We start from the raw sequence: 17,869 nt of genomic DNA, 5'->3' as shown, positions 1-17,869 counted from the left end.
GAATCTCCAATCAACATTGTATTGTTCCACTGTATGCTATTATATTCGTAAATTTTCTTTATTTTTGTTTAATAACAAACTTTAAACACGTAAACACATGTAAAACTTTTATATTGATGTAGTAAAGTTTTACTGTACTTTCGTTAAATTTTAAAAAATATGATTTTAAAGATCCTTAACAATTCCTTTTTTGAAAATTCTCCTGGTTCCAGTTTCAAATAAATTATATTAAATATTTAGTCGAATTCTACGGACAAGGAGTAATGTTCGTGTTTATTATGCTGCGTCGCCTGGTCTTTAGCATTACGGGGAGCAGAACGGAAGGCCGTTAGATTCTGGAGTGGAGACCATAGACCAGCAAGCTCAGCATTGGACGTTCACCTTGTAAATGGGCAGGCAACCTTGTCAAGGTCACCAGAAGAGGCTATATGCGGACCACTTTCTACAGGTCATATTGGAAATCTAAAGAGAGGCCTATGTCCAGTAGTGGAAGTGTTACAGCTGAACTAATGATAATGAATAAACAGGCTAGAAATTTTGTAATGACTTGTGACAAAATACTTTCATGAAACGTATCCATAAGTGCACAGAGCAGATAATACCAATTCAACAACGATGATTTTGTAAATATGCATGTAATAAAAACAATGAATAATGCATTAATGATAATCTATAGATCAATAGCTTAATATTGAAGTCAGAAATGACTTCGTGTACAAACATTTCACCGTAAGCATATAAAGCAGGCAATGAATTCAAGCTTGAAGCTGTTCATTATTGTCATTTTGTTTCATTCATTATAAAAATTCACCAGTATAGTAATACACAATGCGGCCGGAATCCAAAACAGACGCCCGGCTGGTTTATTGCGTGGATATGTAAATTTCGTTCGGCGACACTACCCTTATAAAGGCCCTGTTGAATTGAAAATTTAGTCGAACGAGCGAGAGTAAACCGGCATTCAGCCAGTGCGTCCACGTCTTTCAGCGATACCGCTGCTCCGGTGCTACCAGTGCCGGAATGAATCTATAAAATAATAAAAAGAATTCAAAGAAAAAATAAAACCGAGCACGTAAGAAGCAAGAACGTTAATCATGATTTATTGTGGCGTTTGATAGATCACGACAAGGTACAGTGAAACGAAAAGGGAATTTTCCACGACACGATTGTTATTGCGGGAAGCGATAAACAGTGACGTGTCACGTGGTGCTCGGATCTGTCAAAACGCGAGGAGCCAGGGGGGTCGGGGGGACGCGTGCGAGCGAGACGAAGCGATCGCGTGCCGATCTGCCGTGAGTAAGTGAGTAGCGTGCATTACAGATAAGATAAAATATAAGTTTACTTTTTAATACAACTCGATCTTATCAGACATGCGGCGTAAGGTGTTTTTACAGAGCTTTGTTTACCTGTACTGCCTTTCTATAAATTTATTTACATAACCACATGTCAGTTTCAATAATCTCTTTTGTTTTTATAACTATGGTTATATCGCGAACCGTGCGCACACACCATGGGTTTTATGTACCTTGTTTATTGAATTTATTTGAACATTAATCCATAAAATGGAAACTTGCTATTATGATAAAAAAGTAAATGGTTTTAGAATTGTTTACATAGATAATATCTGTATCTTGTAATACTATTTATTTATAATATATTCAAAGATACCCTAGTGGTAGATGAATTATTTTTTTAGAATCTGTTTACAATTGGAACTATTGTAGTGTTTTTATATTGCCATCATGGGTGACCGAATTTACATAAAGTTTATTAACTTAAATCTTATTAATTAAATTAATAAAAATATTACTAAAAGTACAATATAATTGATTTAATTTAGTAAAAAATATATATATGAATGAGTTAGACATGTTCTGGAGTTGTGTGCCAAGCGACATATTAATTTTTATATTAAAAAGATATGACAACTTTTAAATCAATTCCATTTATTCATGTTACTGACAATGTAGGATGATTTGAAATGACCACTTTTGTACGTCATGAGAAGAGAGAGGGAGAGAGAATAATGCCAGAGGAGTCCATTTTGACAGAGACTAGAATAAAATAGAACTCTCTTTTTATGGCATCCTTCAAGCTACGTGGGTTCAGAACGCGTGTTGATCTAAGAATTACAGAAATACTAGTTACAATGACGCTGCTACAGTTTTAGAAAACATTTTTCACACACAATTTGCTAAACTATCTAAACATTCTATAATGTAGAAACCCCAATATCTTTAGGCAACCAGTTATAACATAGATTTACAATATGATGGGTTATAGCTGCCAGCAAAAAAAACTTTAAAATTTTTACTTCTATTTCCAAACACCTGTATAAAGTTTACAATGAAAAAATGAAACTCTGTAAGAATACGGCAAGTCAATTATTTACAACAGTGCAATATCTACAGGGAAAGGTAAAAATTCCTATAACTAATTTTAATACGTAGTAATACGAATTTTAAAAACACTTTTTCTTCCTATGTAATTGATTTTTGTACAACATGTAACATATATTAATTGACTGCAAATAGCTATACATTCCCTTTAAAGTTTTTATATCTATAGTCAGTATATAAAGGCTATTATCAAACTTTTTACCTTTATCTAGTCTTTCAAAATGTGGTCATTTTTTTATAGGTTATACTGTACATTATAATCTATGGTACGAATACCGAATTGAATTTATTCACTCATAATTTTTATATACATAAATAAATATATATATATATATATATATATATATATATATATATATAAATATATAGTGTGAAGCTAGCATTGACGTTTGAACTTAGCATCTAAGAATTTAAAAATTACTTATATTATCTGTATAATAAAAACAATTTTCATACTTATATAACAACCAAAATTCTTTCACTAATGTATACATTATATTGTTAAGAATAACATATTTCCAAATAAAGCCTTTATACTAATAATATGTGTTATACGTTGTATGATAAAGTATTGAAGGTTTTTTATAGCGTAGATATTTCAATAAGCGAGGAATGCGTGTGTGCCTCCGCTGCGAGCTCAACCGGCGTCGGGTACGGTATTTAGGACGTCACTTCATACGTGACACATCACTCACAATATGTACGGGAATGCACAGACAGTTCTCCGGTGCGTTCTTTTGTTTTATAGGGTATATTTAAATATCGAACATGTTATTCATAAATTACATTTTTAATCGCAGTTTTTATGATTTTTCGTTGGCTAAATATTTACATTTACAACGGGTTTAACGCAGAACAGTGGAGTCTAATTTTAACCTCTTTTATCAAACGAAAGCTCGCGCTGCCACTAAATTTTTAACGCTAACAGACTATTGACGTCTTAAGTTTTCTCCGAGCATTTCCTGATCTAATTTTGATTGTCATGTTTCATATAAACAACATTCAGACCTTTCGATTGATTTATCCAAAATTTTCTTAGTTACTATTGTAGACATTCAAGCGTAAATTATACGGGTAATAATAACAAAAAAATTATCATAATCATCACCATTTCAGCGGTAGAACATTCACCGCTATGTCATTGATTTTCTACTGTCTTCTAACGACTGTAACAATGTCTGTCCATCTTGTGCGTCGAAGTCGTATGCTGTGCTTGACAGAAAAAAACAAATTCTAATATAAATATTTATATATAGAGTATAAATATTTGTTATTTAAATATTAAATTACCATTACCTGTATAAGTAATTAGTACACGGAAGTTGTCAACGTTCAATTATCATAAAAATAACAACGAAGAACCATAATCACCGACACAGGTCAAAGTATTGTTCGTATGAAGTAGCAATGAGCGGGTCACATCGCTCATGCAACTGACGACCCTTGGAGCCGAAAGGTTCTCAATTGGCGACCACGGGCTGGGAGACATGACGTAGGTAGACCGATGACATCATCTAACTAGGTAGACAAGGTCAAGAGAAAACATTGGATACTATCGGCTTCCATGATAATGATAATGAAGAAAAACTACCATTAATAATGATATTATTAAATGTAAGAAGACTCATTTTAGGCAAGCAGCCGCGGTTATAAAACAATAATGCAATGCATAGCAGTGATATAGACAGATTATAGTTTAAATAATGTAACAAGTTGTGTCCCAACCAGGAATATATTTTATGGAAATCATAAGCTGAACGATGCACGTAAAGATGGCGGAAACATTGAAAGAAAACTTTCATGTTTTAGTAATAAACATGTAGAAAATTGTGAACCCTTAATCAAAAGTTGGAGTTATCGTACCTCTTTGTTCAAAAAGACATGCGTGAATCTTTTGACAAACATAATTTAAAGAAAAATATTTCAAATTTTGTAACTAAGGCTACAGTTAATTCAATTTTACAAGAATCTCTAAAGAGAATATAATTAAATTTATAACATCAATTTATTGCATGAAATGCATTAAATAATGTTTAAAATGCCTCGGTTCAAAGATAAATAAGTTTGGACAGAGTTTTAAAATGTAACAAATGGCTACATAATGTTGTCAAAATATGGCGATAGATGGCGTTATAATAAATTCACGATACGGAACATGACATGTAAATTTTCTGGAGTAAATTAATGTCAATACATAATAACTTACATTGAAAGTATCTACTTTTATTAACATCATCATTTTAGCCGTAAAATTGAAAATAGACAGAGGTCTGGGAGAGCCCTGAGATTTCCAATGCCCAGTTGGAAGCAGTGCTGTCTATCTAACTTTTGTCGAAGAATTTAACAAAATCGCTGTCTACTTCGTAAGAGGATGTCCTGCGCTGTGCTTGCCGGTCTGTTGTCTCCAGAACTTTGAGCCTCCAGCGGCCAACTACAACTTTAACGTAACCTTGCCTACTATAACTTTAACTTGCCAATCCACTAGGCTACATCGGTTATTTTCGTCCGCTTTAAATCTCCTCGTTCGTGATTCGATCTCATAATGAAAACTCGAGCTAAGCCCACTCCATAGTCCGGTGTGCGATTGCAAGCTATTCAATTTGATGTTGTTATTATTGACGTCATAAATCGAAATATTATGCATTTTCTTGCCGTGGAATTATTTTTAGGTATACTCGTAATAGCATAAAAATGTGTAACTATTTATTATTATTGTACACAACATTTGTTTTGTAATTATTATTATTACATATTTATTTTCTAACAAAAATGACGTAATTTTTTAAATATTTTACATCGTTACTAAATACGTCGCTTTGATCAGGCTTGGACACGCTGTCAGTATTTAGACGCGGACAGTTCTTTTCCGAAAGTTGTGTCTAAAAACAACCGTCAAACACAAACAGGCGTTGGCCGTTTATTTTATCATGGGATATTGATAATTTGGCGCACGTGTCGTAGAATCGGCACCGATGTTTTTTTAACCGCCTCGTCCGCCCGAGGCCTTAGCTTTGCTGTTGTATTTTATTAACGCTTTTTTAACTACGTGTTATACGCTCTGTGGTCACATTTAAAGAATTTTCTTCTTTCGATGTATTTTCCTATTCTAAACATATTATACTTATGTAAAATCTTTAAAGAAGCAATGATAAATGTATAGCTGATTTGCTAACAATTAATGTTTAGTACACTTTAACTAAAAATAATTTGTTTCAGAAATAATAAACAACGTAAGAATAATATAGTAAACTAAAGAAAGCCTCTTCATGCACAGTCTGTACAGTCTAAAGTTATTGGCCTATCTCGTTGCAACAGAGTAAAAAAGAACTTTAAAGATTATGCTGTCAAATAAGCCCTTTCACTCTTTTAAAGTTTTTACACCTGTAGCCTATTACTCTATTTGTTTCCCCGGTAACAGAAGTTATTTTAGGGCTGCACGTTTCAATACGTTGTTTTATTCTTTGTTATATACTTGAAACAAGTATATGTCGCTACACACACTTGACGAACGTGACTAGCCGACAAGTTCTCGTCACCGACACGTCACCCGCTCACAACTCCATTACAGCACCCTCTCCGTCGCATTATTATGTAAATTCCAATTTAAAACCACTTGTTATCTAGTTAGCTACGAAAAATACCTACCGGGGAACCCCCAAATTAGCCGCGGGCTGCCAACTTCAGCGTGCATAATCGATGGCGATTGACAAACGATGCGTTCGCCTGTCAAATTTCTAGTTTTAACAGCAGCCAAGCGTTCTACATTTGGTTTTAACATTAACCGTTCAATTTTCAACCATAAGATTTTAAAAATAAGATCTATAGTAGTATAGGCAGCCGCAATAACTCTAGGAGTCTCTCCGACTTCGCTATAGGTGCGTAATGGGGCCCTTGTTATGGTAATCATAGCCTTAAGGCGCAACTCGCCGGGTGCTGATGCCCATGTGCAGTTAAGATGTACTCGGCGATGGAGTGGTCATCATTTGCTCTAAATTGTATTAAATTTATTTAGTAGCTTGGTCACAATTACTCTCCGTATTCTCTTTAATTTTGTGCTTAAATATAATTATTACACGAATTTATTAACTGTATCTACAGAGGGATTACTTATAAGTGTATAAACCATTTCCAAAAATGAAAATCGGATTACATTTTAAAATTAATTATTGTTTATTATCTGTCCATGCAGACTATACTTACAGAAGTTATTGGCTTCTCGCATTAGATTAGAAAAAAAATTTGATGCAACATATTTCAGAAAGATCGTTTTATATAGGGTGATTGGATAGCAGTAGAAGCCTTAAATCTTGACTGAGAAATCATTTGTATAGTATGACAGTAAGGACGCCATATAGCATGCTAAATAGAAGGCTATTGAGGTTTCAAGGTAGGCGCAGGGCAGGACGTTGACCCTTAAATTCTAGAATCGAGCTTAGACATCGTAGAATGTCAAAAGACGATGGATGCATAAATCTTTCAACAGAGTCTATAGGAAATATCTGTGAGAGGCATCGGAAGGATGGATGATATTATTGTATGAAAAAATAACAATAAGATAAGCTATGCATGTATTTGGTTATTTAGTCCTCTAAGCCAAGCGAATATTCACAATTTAAACTGTTTATTTTTACTTTTTACCTTTTTATTCTAATATTTTTGTTGTTACATAGCCAGTTATAAAATCAGTGTTGTGATGTGGTTAGCACCAAGTCACAACATTATGCTAACGCATACAATTCACGGCCGCAACTCGCCATTTTGTTTTTTTTTATCACCTCACGCTTCTTCACAAGTTTTTCTTACGACTGTAGTTCTTTTCATCATCAGAATATTGAAGTCACTTTTCCGCGTTTGACCACTAAACTCATATTGTTGAAGATGAACCACGCAGACTCGGTAGTAACTATTCATCCTGACCCTGAAAAGACTTAGGTTATAATTCTGAAGAAATAACGAAGCCGGATTTCCATACTCGGGCTGTGTTTATAAGACAGCGTATTTGTTAGCAACAAAGATCCACTGATATAAATTGGTTAATTAGGATCAAAAATGAATTAATAATACCTCGAAATTTGAAAAATGAATTACATCTGCAATTAAGTACTACGTATTTAACAAAGTTGCTATGAAGATGCGCAATAGGTGAATCATTTTCAATCATTGTTGCACTGTTTTATTGTGTAGCCTTCTGAAAATTACATAACAAATGTAAAAAAAAAATTTAATTGTACAATTAAAAAATTTAAAACATTTTGTCAAAAAATTAATACGAAAGTTAAATAATTTTAATTGTTTTTGTTTTTCACATTAAACTTAAAATGTGTTTCATGAGATAACAATAACGCACAAAAAGTATTTTAGCAGAGCGTGGTTTCGATCCACGGACCTCTGGGTTATGGGCCCAGCACGCTTCCACTGCGCCACTCTGCTTGTTGCTGAGTTTGTGAAATTATGATATCAATTCTATTTTTAAAATATTTACACTCAAATATTATTACTTCTTTTTAAATATTAATTTTTATAATTAAATTTAATTTCATAAAAATTTATTAAATACTTAAAAATAACAGGATTAAAAAAAATTCTCATAGAACCTCGTACACCACTTGAAACTGTATAAAAACATTTTAAAAGTCACTCAACGAATTCATTTTAACAAACTACTTCACCGAAGTGGTTTTGTACTCTGTAAATGGGGAGAAGGAGGGAGGTAGGAGCGCTTTTGTCCACTTAAAAACTTGCTCAGAACAGTTGCGATGACAACGGGCCAACAATGTTAGTCGCCTCGGGCTATCTTCACTCGTTTCCATACCGTTAAACCTGTAAACGAGTGCAGAAGTACCAAACTGCTAGGTTTACTATTATTAGTACTTCAAATTTTCGCGTACTCAATAATTTAGTAAAGTACAAAAAAGTTCGAGAACCCTATTGATTTATTATGGAATCCTGTGAACCATTTTCTAGAGAAGAGCATTTTATTAATATTAATACACAACTATTAATATATATTATACAGGTGATTGATAGGTGTAAAATCTTTCAGCTAAATGTATATATGTATATATATATAGTTCATGTACTATCAGGTGGCGGAAGATACTCTAGCAATTAGGTAGGATGATCAGAGGTTGTCTCTCCCTGTTCCTTCTTAACCGTCCTCGGCGAGAAAAGATTAATTTGCGGTAACACAGCGGTAGAGGACTGAGATTTGCGATCATCTATCCACGCTTTATGTACATTAGTTATATAGGATTTCCACTGGTAACAAAAAATACAAGTTTTCAGAGAATAGGCAGCAGCGTCCACTGCATACCGCAATACCACACTGCAATCACCAACACGTCTGCCAAACTTGGCAATTATAGTATATCCCCCATAGATATTGTATACGCTTTGTAGTGGGCGTCTATAAGCTGAAACGATGTCGACGACGAATTGTTTTGTGAGCTGTCTCATCGTCTCGTCGTACGGTCAATCAAGAGCGTGTCTTGGTTTCGGACCGGAGCAAAGTTTAAATGTGAACAAAATAATTGCAATTGTATGTAATGGTAAATATGTTTAACGAATTCGGATTGATAGCGGTAGAAATAAATATAAACAAATAAGGTAATAATAAATTGATGTCAATTGTCTGTGTTACAATCATCTTTAGAGAACTCTCTAGGTGTAGTTCACTATGCCCTTACTTATAGGCACCTATAAAGCATCTGTCTAGGATATCAAAGCTTTACAGGCTATTGAAATAAATAACAAATAATTACCCAATGCAAAACTTATGAATAAGTCTATGCTAAACGCCTTCAACGCTGTGAGGAATAATGAATATGTAAATAAAAAAAGAAACAAGAAAAAATGTCTAATGTCACCGCTCATAAATATTTATAACTAATAGATTTAGCGAATAAATATACAAAAATAAATAGAAACAGTCTTTGCCACACCAAAATATCTATACAATGATTGTTAATAAGTGTAAAAGTTTTAAAAAGTAGAATTTATAGCCGATTTTCTGTTAATTATAGCATGGGACCATCATTTCCATAAATTATGGTTTTAGAAATAATAGAAACCGCAATGGTAATACAGTAACAGAAAGCGTTTTCAAAAATCTAATTACTATGTATTATAAATAATTTTTGATTACTAACTTGTTCCTGCAGTACAAGGGTATACCCAGAAGTCAGTGCCCCGTCGCATTTCTATATTAAAATAATGTTATAGTTATAAGAATGATTAATAATACATGGTGATTGAAAATTAGCTATAAAATCTTCAAAGTTTTTCCCTCACAAATGCGCTATACATTCACCCCTTTAAAGCCTTTACACCTATAACCAATCATCCTGTGACATGTCATAACTTCAAACGTTTATCTGGAACATGTACAGTCTCCGAGAAAATATTAATAACAAATAATGGACCCCCGAGAAGAAATTAACAAATACGGCGTATCATTTCCTACGCTGGTGTTAGGGTAAAGGTCCCAATAATCGGACCCGGCGCTTGCAACAATAGCCGACACCTCGGGGAGTCCGCGGACGTCAATAAAAGGCTACAAAGGCGCCCCACGGAGAGCTCTGCAGTCCTGGTACACTATCGTTCTTTATGGTATTAGAACGGTTAATCTTGACTGGACTGGGGTGTTGGGTTTATTGCTTTCTACTAACACTCATTTGGGAACGCGTGGCTTCACTAAGCGTTGATGTTATGTCCAAATTAGAACTATACTCATCTACCCTCTCGCTAATAACTAAACTATGTCTGAGTGTATCAATTTGAATAATTCATATAAGAGTTATTTAAATTTAAACTCCTCCTAATTTTTTGTCTCTTTTGGCACAAATTAAAGACAGGCAGAGTACTGATGGTGCTAAGAATGTACTCCTTTATGGTATCTAAACCTTATTTACCCTTGAAGCCTAATTCATTGCCATCTATGGTAAAAAGATAAAGATTAAATTAATTGATTCAACATTAAAAACTTTTAACAGAACTCAGGTCGTCCACTTTTTTAATTATATAATTTTTGTTTCTAGTTTGCTTAGCATAGTCTTATAGTTATGGCGAAGAACCAAAAAGAAACTCCACAACAAAACACTTCTTAAAAATGTTTAACAATACCGAATCTGTTACTATCAATTATTTATTATCTATCTATAAGATATAGCCTAAATGAAAACAAAATAATCAAACGTTACGATTTCCATGGACCCTAGTCATTTAAATATTCATTACAGTATTATACGTTTTATTGTCAATGCCAACGTGTTTTTTTAATTTAATAAATGGTAGTTTATTTAGTTCAATTTATGGATATAGATTTCCAATGAGTCTAGTAAGAAGCTACCTTAACAAGTACGTCGATCTGTCGTGTGAGTGGAAGTAATACACTGCGCGTGCGCTTCAATCATTTAAGTCACTTTAATGGAAAAAAATTTACTAAAGGAGAATTAATAACGATAATGATCCTATAAATGTTTTAACTCATTATAAAATATAAGCATAAATGTAACGGCGTAGTATTTGTTATGTATTGTTTTCTAATTAGTTTTATTTTTATTACGCTTTGTTTAACACTCTTTGATTTACATGTACTTTAGAAAGAAAAACATAAAATTATAATTATATTAAAAAGTATAATGTGAGACGTAAACGAGGCAATCATAAAGCCAGACAGATCATCGTGGGGATCTTTGGTAAAGGCTTATGTGTCAGGGTCTATTGGCTACCAAAATAGTGATGATAAGCCATATTATGGAGGTAGATGAAAGAGAAATAATAAGCTCCATTGTTGCTGGAGTTTCTTCTGCCACTTCTCCTCGCAGCGCTAACGCTTTGCCAAATGGTAGTAGAGTTTTTAGCCAGACAATAGTATCAGCACAAGCCGAGATCAGCTCGCGGGAGAGCTGAACGTAGTCACTCTATGGAGGGTCCGCCGAAGCGATCTAAGAGCCACCCAATCAGGTGAAATAGTAAAGTGCAGCAGCGCGGGCCAAAGCTTCAGTAGCTTTTGACCTTTGCTATCTTAAAAGCTCCCCGCCGCCTCAAACCTTCGGATTGTGATAATAACATTTGGACAATAGTTACAGTCCAGCCCAAAAGAATAAAGAGAAATAACGTAACGTATATAGAAGCTATAACCTTACAACTTGAAAAAGTAAATGATTTTCTCATATATCTTATATATCAAAAGAAAAGCTGTAAAACTTTTCTTGTGCGCAGTAGGTCCATTTGGCAAATACTGACTTGTGTAAATAAATCATTCCACAAACACGACGTAGGGTGACTGTGCTAAAAGGGAGCATTACTCTCGACTCATAAACCGAAATTAAAACTTTTCGATACATTGCTCTCTCACAATAAAACCGTTCCGCTTCTGACTAAATACTTCGCATTAAGGTGTCGTTAGTCAAATGACATGGCATACGAACCGCGACCTTCTCATTTTTCATACGGAATAGAAAACTGTATTGTAATGCAATGCAGTAAGGTATATTTTTGATTATTAACAAGAAGACTTAGAGTCGGTCCGTTTTGTAGTGTTAATATAAAAAAAATCAGTACGAACGGGGTTGTCGTGAGACGGCGTTGGCCTACATTTATAAATTATTTCGGCGATTTAGCGAATTGTTTTACGACATTGTTTCATGTCCTCGTTATTTGCCGTAAAAAGCTGAAACATAAGTATGCGTTGATAAAGTTAACATTGCTTTAATATTTATAATTTCCATTTTACGCGCAGGCCCACGCTATTTTACAAGTTATATTTTACTGTTATATAAATAAGCTTTATAACTATAACGATAAGTTAAAAATTACTAAAGTTATGTAATGTTGCTACAACTATAGCTAGATAGCCTAGCTATACCTGTGGCTATCTAACCTAGATTGTGATAGCTAAATAACTTTTTGGATGTGAATTATATTTATAGTTTGATATGGTATCAAGTTGTATCTAATTAGTTAAAAATTCCAAAGGCTATATAGCCTGGATGTAGCTCTAGCAATATGGCTGTCCTCTTCTTCTTTCTTCTTCCTGTGGCACAACCCTTTTGTAAAACCTGGCCTCCATCACGATCCTCTTTACCCCGTATGCATAGTGAGAATCGAACCGATTACCAAAGGCAACATGACTACACTACAGTACCCGGCGATAAATATTGCACTTCGACCTTCGGAAAGAGACAATCGACTACGGCTTCTTAGAGCGTTATCTCTGTCCCACACTACCTATGACGTTTTGTCAGTCGTACGATAGAGATAATGCTCTACGAAGCCGAAACTAGCCGATTGTCTCTTTCCATTATATATCGCAGGAGATTGTACGGCTATGTGTACAATTTTACCATTCAAAAGTAATAATTTATCATACAACGTAAATCTGATTGTGACCTCGAGCACGAATCACAAAGCTTCGAATAGATCGTCGAACTGTGCCGTGGAAAAGCTCATCATGGTACCGACTACGACTGAAACCAAAAGAAGCATATTTATAGCGATGACGTAAACATTTAATATCTGGTTTACGTATTTAGGGAGTTCCCCACCCTCCGTCGGTCTTAGCGTCGTCAAAAGGGACGTTTAACAAATGATACGTCCATACTATTGTTCAACCTTTTGTTATTTCGCTGTCGCTTTTTACGTCCCTCCAAATCATAAACTCGCTGATATTGTTACTGTAACTTTATCTCTATTGTATTTACATTGATTTCATTTTCCTTTACGACTTTTAACGTACTTACGATGTTGTGTTATTGAACACGCGGCTTGTACGGCTAATAAGTCACATGTTTATAATTATTATTTTATTGCATGCTTTGTGAATGCACGGTGTGAGCATTTGCAATGGGTGGGTGCATTTGGATTTTAAATGCGATGTACAATGCATCGGTATAATGTTATTTTTGCTATATCATTATACTTGTTGGACTGTATCCATCAGATATTTTAGACAAATTTGTGACGTAACTCACCACGCACCGATGAGCGCTTCTCCAGTCATAGTAAGAATCGTTGTTGGAGTTTTTGTCCACCGTTTCATCTCCCAGAGCTTCGTAATGGTATCCTGACCACCTACGGAGTCCAGATATGACCCTCTCAGGAACTTTTGAATAGATAAGTGAAACGGGTACAGAGACCATCTAGTTACTCCATGGAGCGTTAGTCCTAGAGATCCAAGAAGTCGGCGGCCTCATCGTGTAGACCCATTTACGCCAATCGCAAAGTATAGGCTTCCCTCAAAGATATCTATGGTTAGATATACTACAATTGCCACGCTAGGCAAGCAGATTGGTGACATTGGTGTGGTAATATGGTACGTAGAGAATATTCCTGCCTTTCCTCTGGAAACTTGTTTGTTGTGAGCAGAGGCAATCCTATATATTTAATGCACAAAGTATGAATAATATATACGATAGTATCCCGGTAATCGTAACTTAAAAAATAGTTTATATATACATAAGTATATATATAGTGAGAGAGTGTGAAGACAAACACATTGACCTCATGAAGTTAGCCTACAGAAAGTACGTAAATCTTACTAATTCAGTATGATCTAATTAGTTCATAATGCGAAAACCTTACTGGAGCCTCCGTGATTTGTGATCAAGTAATAGACTTTAAGCAAATATTATTCTATTTCAATTTACTTTTCTACTGTTTCTTGAACCCATAGCAGAAATTATTTTTCTTTCTACTATATGCTTTATAATAAAATAAACAAATAATTTACTCAAGATTACGTATAAATACATACATTTTCTTAAATATGCATATACACACACATTACTTTAGATTTACAATAGCTTATTTTAAATTTATATAAATATGTAATTTAGTTCCGTTATGTCGATTCGAAATTAAAAATATAGTGGAAATGTGCCGATTATAATTATGATGATTCCAAATAATAAAAAATATGTTAAATGATCAGATTTTTTTAATATAAAACCAGATAATCCTTATATTCAAGGAGCTGATTAGAGCAGTTGGTGAACCTTCAAAGCTTGGAGCATCAGCGGAAAGTTGCCAGTTTATCGATATTCTAGACTATTCTGGAGACATGCATAATTACATCAAATAATTACCCTTTACCTTCTGTCTTCCATCAGACAACAAGGCGCACGGATTCACGACATCTGTACATGATTGAAATTCCTTTCATCCGCACTAAGAGTTTTTTCAACACTTTTGTAATGCGAACAGCCTAGAAATGAAACAACCTACCGGCGTCATTGTTTCCAGCTAATTATAACTAAAGAATCTTCAAGATAAAAGTGAATAGGTTTCTTCTAGGCGAGCATATTGCATCGTAAACCTCGTCATCGCTCAACATCAGTCGAGACAGAGATGTTTCGCCTATCAGCGATAAAAATATATACCCGTTTTTTTCACAGCACTTGTCTGCATAAGAATCCAACACCTTATTATAATATCCTCATTAACACTCTATAGAATCATTAATAGAGTTAGCAGTTAGTTTAATGTATTATTCATTATACGGTTCTGCTTTTTAACAGCTTCATTGGATAATAAATTACGTTAATGTAACAACTCTATGAAATAAGTTATTACATTTGATATAATCTTAACTGATTGTATCGTTCTTATATGTTTTAATTAACAGTGATACTAATCTTGAAACTATTATAATATTATTATCATACAGTTTAAAGATTTTAATTGAGAGAATGTTACTTGTGTAATTAATTACACTTTATTGTAATAATATACATAATATACTTTATTGCTACGTAATGGTTTTAGCACTTTGACCCACAGTACAGGCAATAGGCTTCCCCGATGTCTATAGGGGGATATTCCATGATCACTACGCTTATTTTTATATTTTCTAAAAACTGGTTTTGTGAGCAGTGGCAATCTTATATAATTAATACACATGCACAAAGTGTAAATTATATAAGATTGTAGCATAGGAATCGAACCCGCGACATATGATCACAAGTCTCAATCCTCTACTGCTCATTTATTTAAGTTACTTGTTTGTCATTGCTTTATTTATTTAATTTGTGCACAAAAACAAGGTATGCAGATTTTTTTGAAGAGAAACTCTATGCATTGAGTTATTAAAAAGTGCATTGGGCGATTTTATCACTGAAGGCAATATCTTACAAACCAGTATAGTACAGAAATAGAAAAAGAACGAGTATCAGTTGAAAATAAATACTACAAGCAAACAAAATACAGAACTCTTTTCCCAATAACCACACCGGGTACTGTATCTTGGACCAGTTTTATAGAATTTATTTTTAATGATGTCGCTAAGCTTATATGGTCACGTACACTTCATTTTAATAAGTTAAAAATGTGCTGCAGCGAAGCCTGTTAAACAAAATGATTTAACTCACTATGGTACTTATAAATCAATTATATGTCTTAAAAAATCGACTCGTTGAGTCACCTGATGAAGGAACTCCCCAAAAAAACTAAGTGAGAATCATCGAGCTTGGTTACGGCAAAGACGTTAAAAACTTTTAGTGCTATTTCATTTCAAATTATTTTTAAACCGCACTTTCTTTGCTGTCCAAGTGTTATTTGAAGGTGTCGGGGGCCTACGGCAGGACGCAGAGGGTGTCTAGTAAGGCTTCGTTCAAACATAATGAAACTCGTGATCTCCCCGAGTTTAGTCTGGGGCCGCTATTTACTTCGATTACACAGAACTAGGAGGACGCCAAACTCTTAGATCGACCGACACTCCATCGTGTGACTCTAGGGCCTTTAAGTGAACTTTAGCTTAGGCTGTCACTATTCGATAATATCCGCTTACGATTTCGTTACAAGGTAGACAGAAAGAGCAGAACTTTAACTTGATCGGTTGCTATTGCCAGTTATTTTTGCTACTGGGACTTTGGAAAGCGTTAGCGCGGGTAGACCAACCAATGAAGCTGTATATCAAGGAAAACAGCAGAACTTTTTAATTCGATTTACGCAAACAATTAATGTAATTACTGATCTGTTAAACTATACGTATTTTTCCGGCAACAGTGAGAAAACGGCATGAAATTCCACTAATATTATAGAGAGTATATTAAACAAGAAATCATATGTCAAAACTAAAATTTACGTGAGATAACAACCTAAAATTTCTCTCAAAACTTTGGTTCTGTATTAAAAGAGTATCATTAATATCAAATAGAGTATCGTTTCACAACTTCCTACGACCTTACTATGTCGAGGTTCCCCTAGTTAGGGATCTACCCACGCCGCGTCTCCTGGCTACTCGATCTCCTCTCAAGAATATTTTAGATCCAACGGCTGTCGATTTTAAGAGTGACGTACCCGACCTAGTGCCACTTTAGACATTCATTGTGGCCTTTTTTCTGTGAATCTCCTCATTTTCGATTTTGTCTCGCAGCGAAGCTTCGAGGGTAGCACTCTTCATTGCTCTGTTGGTGACTTTAAGCTTTCTCATAAGGTCCGTTGAATGTATCAAAATATTACTTGGTAGCAACTAAACAATAGCAATCACGATGTTGATTACGATTCAAATAACGAAGCTTCGACCCATTTCCCACATAAAATCAATTAGGCCAATATTTATTTTTTTCCACGATCGCGCGAGACAGTGGCACGAAGTTTTGTTTTTGGATTGCGTCCCCGATAGCTATCGCCGCGTGGCCGGTAGACCAAGCCGAGGGTCCTGCAGGCACGTGTACTTCATTATTCCCGCGCCAAAATGTCCCACCATCGCTTTGTTTGGAGATTAGGCGTGAGTGGGGTTGGAACGAGGTATTTAGACAAACTCCCTTTTTGTCGGCGTAATTTCTGTTTCGCCGCTTTCTTTTTATATAAGTCACGTTTTGTCGCACGAACGGACTTATATCAATACTGGAATTATTAAATTTTTAAACATATATTTTACGAGATTTAAAAGTGATTCCTTAAACCATTATTAAAAAGGAAGAATTCAGTTGTATTGAGTTAAATAGAGTATTTAAAGAATAAATTCTCTTCCACAAACTACAAATAATCAAGTTTTGATTATTTAAATTTTCTTTTTATCACAGTTTTTTTATTTATTTTGTATAATCTGTAAAAACCTTTATTAAGTTTCGTACAATATATCTCGAAATTGTTATGCGTATAAAAGACAGGGAAGCGCAGCGTATGACGTCACTAGGCAGATAGATGACCTTTTTAAGGTCGCCGGAAAGCGCTTTATGCAAGCCTCTTTGTACCGGTCCTTTTTCAAATATATGGTGAGGCCCATGACTACCTTTAGATGTCCTGCGGCTGAATGAACGCTGAACATGATAATATATAATATTCACTGTTAACACGAAATATTTCTTAGCTAAACTTTGTCTAGATTTATATAAATTTATACTTCGCGTAATGTTAGTCACGTAACGCCATTTCCAAAAACTGGTGTTGTACCATTAATCCTAAAAAAAGATCGATACGTACATCGCCACAATAGAAACGCACGCGAGATTAGCCGGCGTTATCCC

This window comes from Battus philenor, unplaced genomic scaffold, assembly GCF_028537555.1.
Source record: "Battus philenor isolate CCGP_79_NKW_IND1 unplaced genomic scaffold, ilBatPhil1.0.hap1 SCAF_7, whole genome shotgun sequence".
Lineage (NCBI taxonomy): Eukaryota > Metazoa > Arthropoda > Insecta > Lepidoptera > Papilionidae > Battus > Battus philenor.
Note: the sequence above shows the minus strand (reverse complement) of the source record.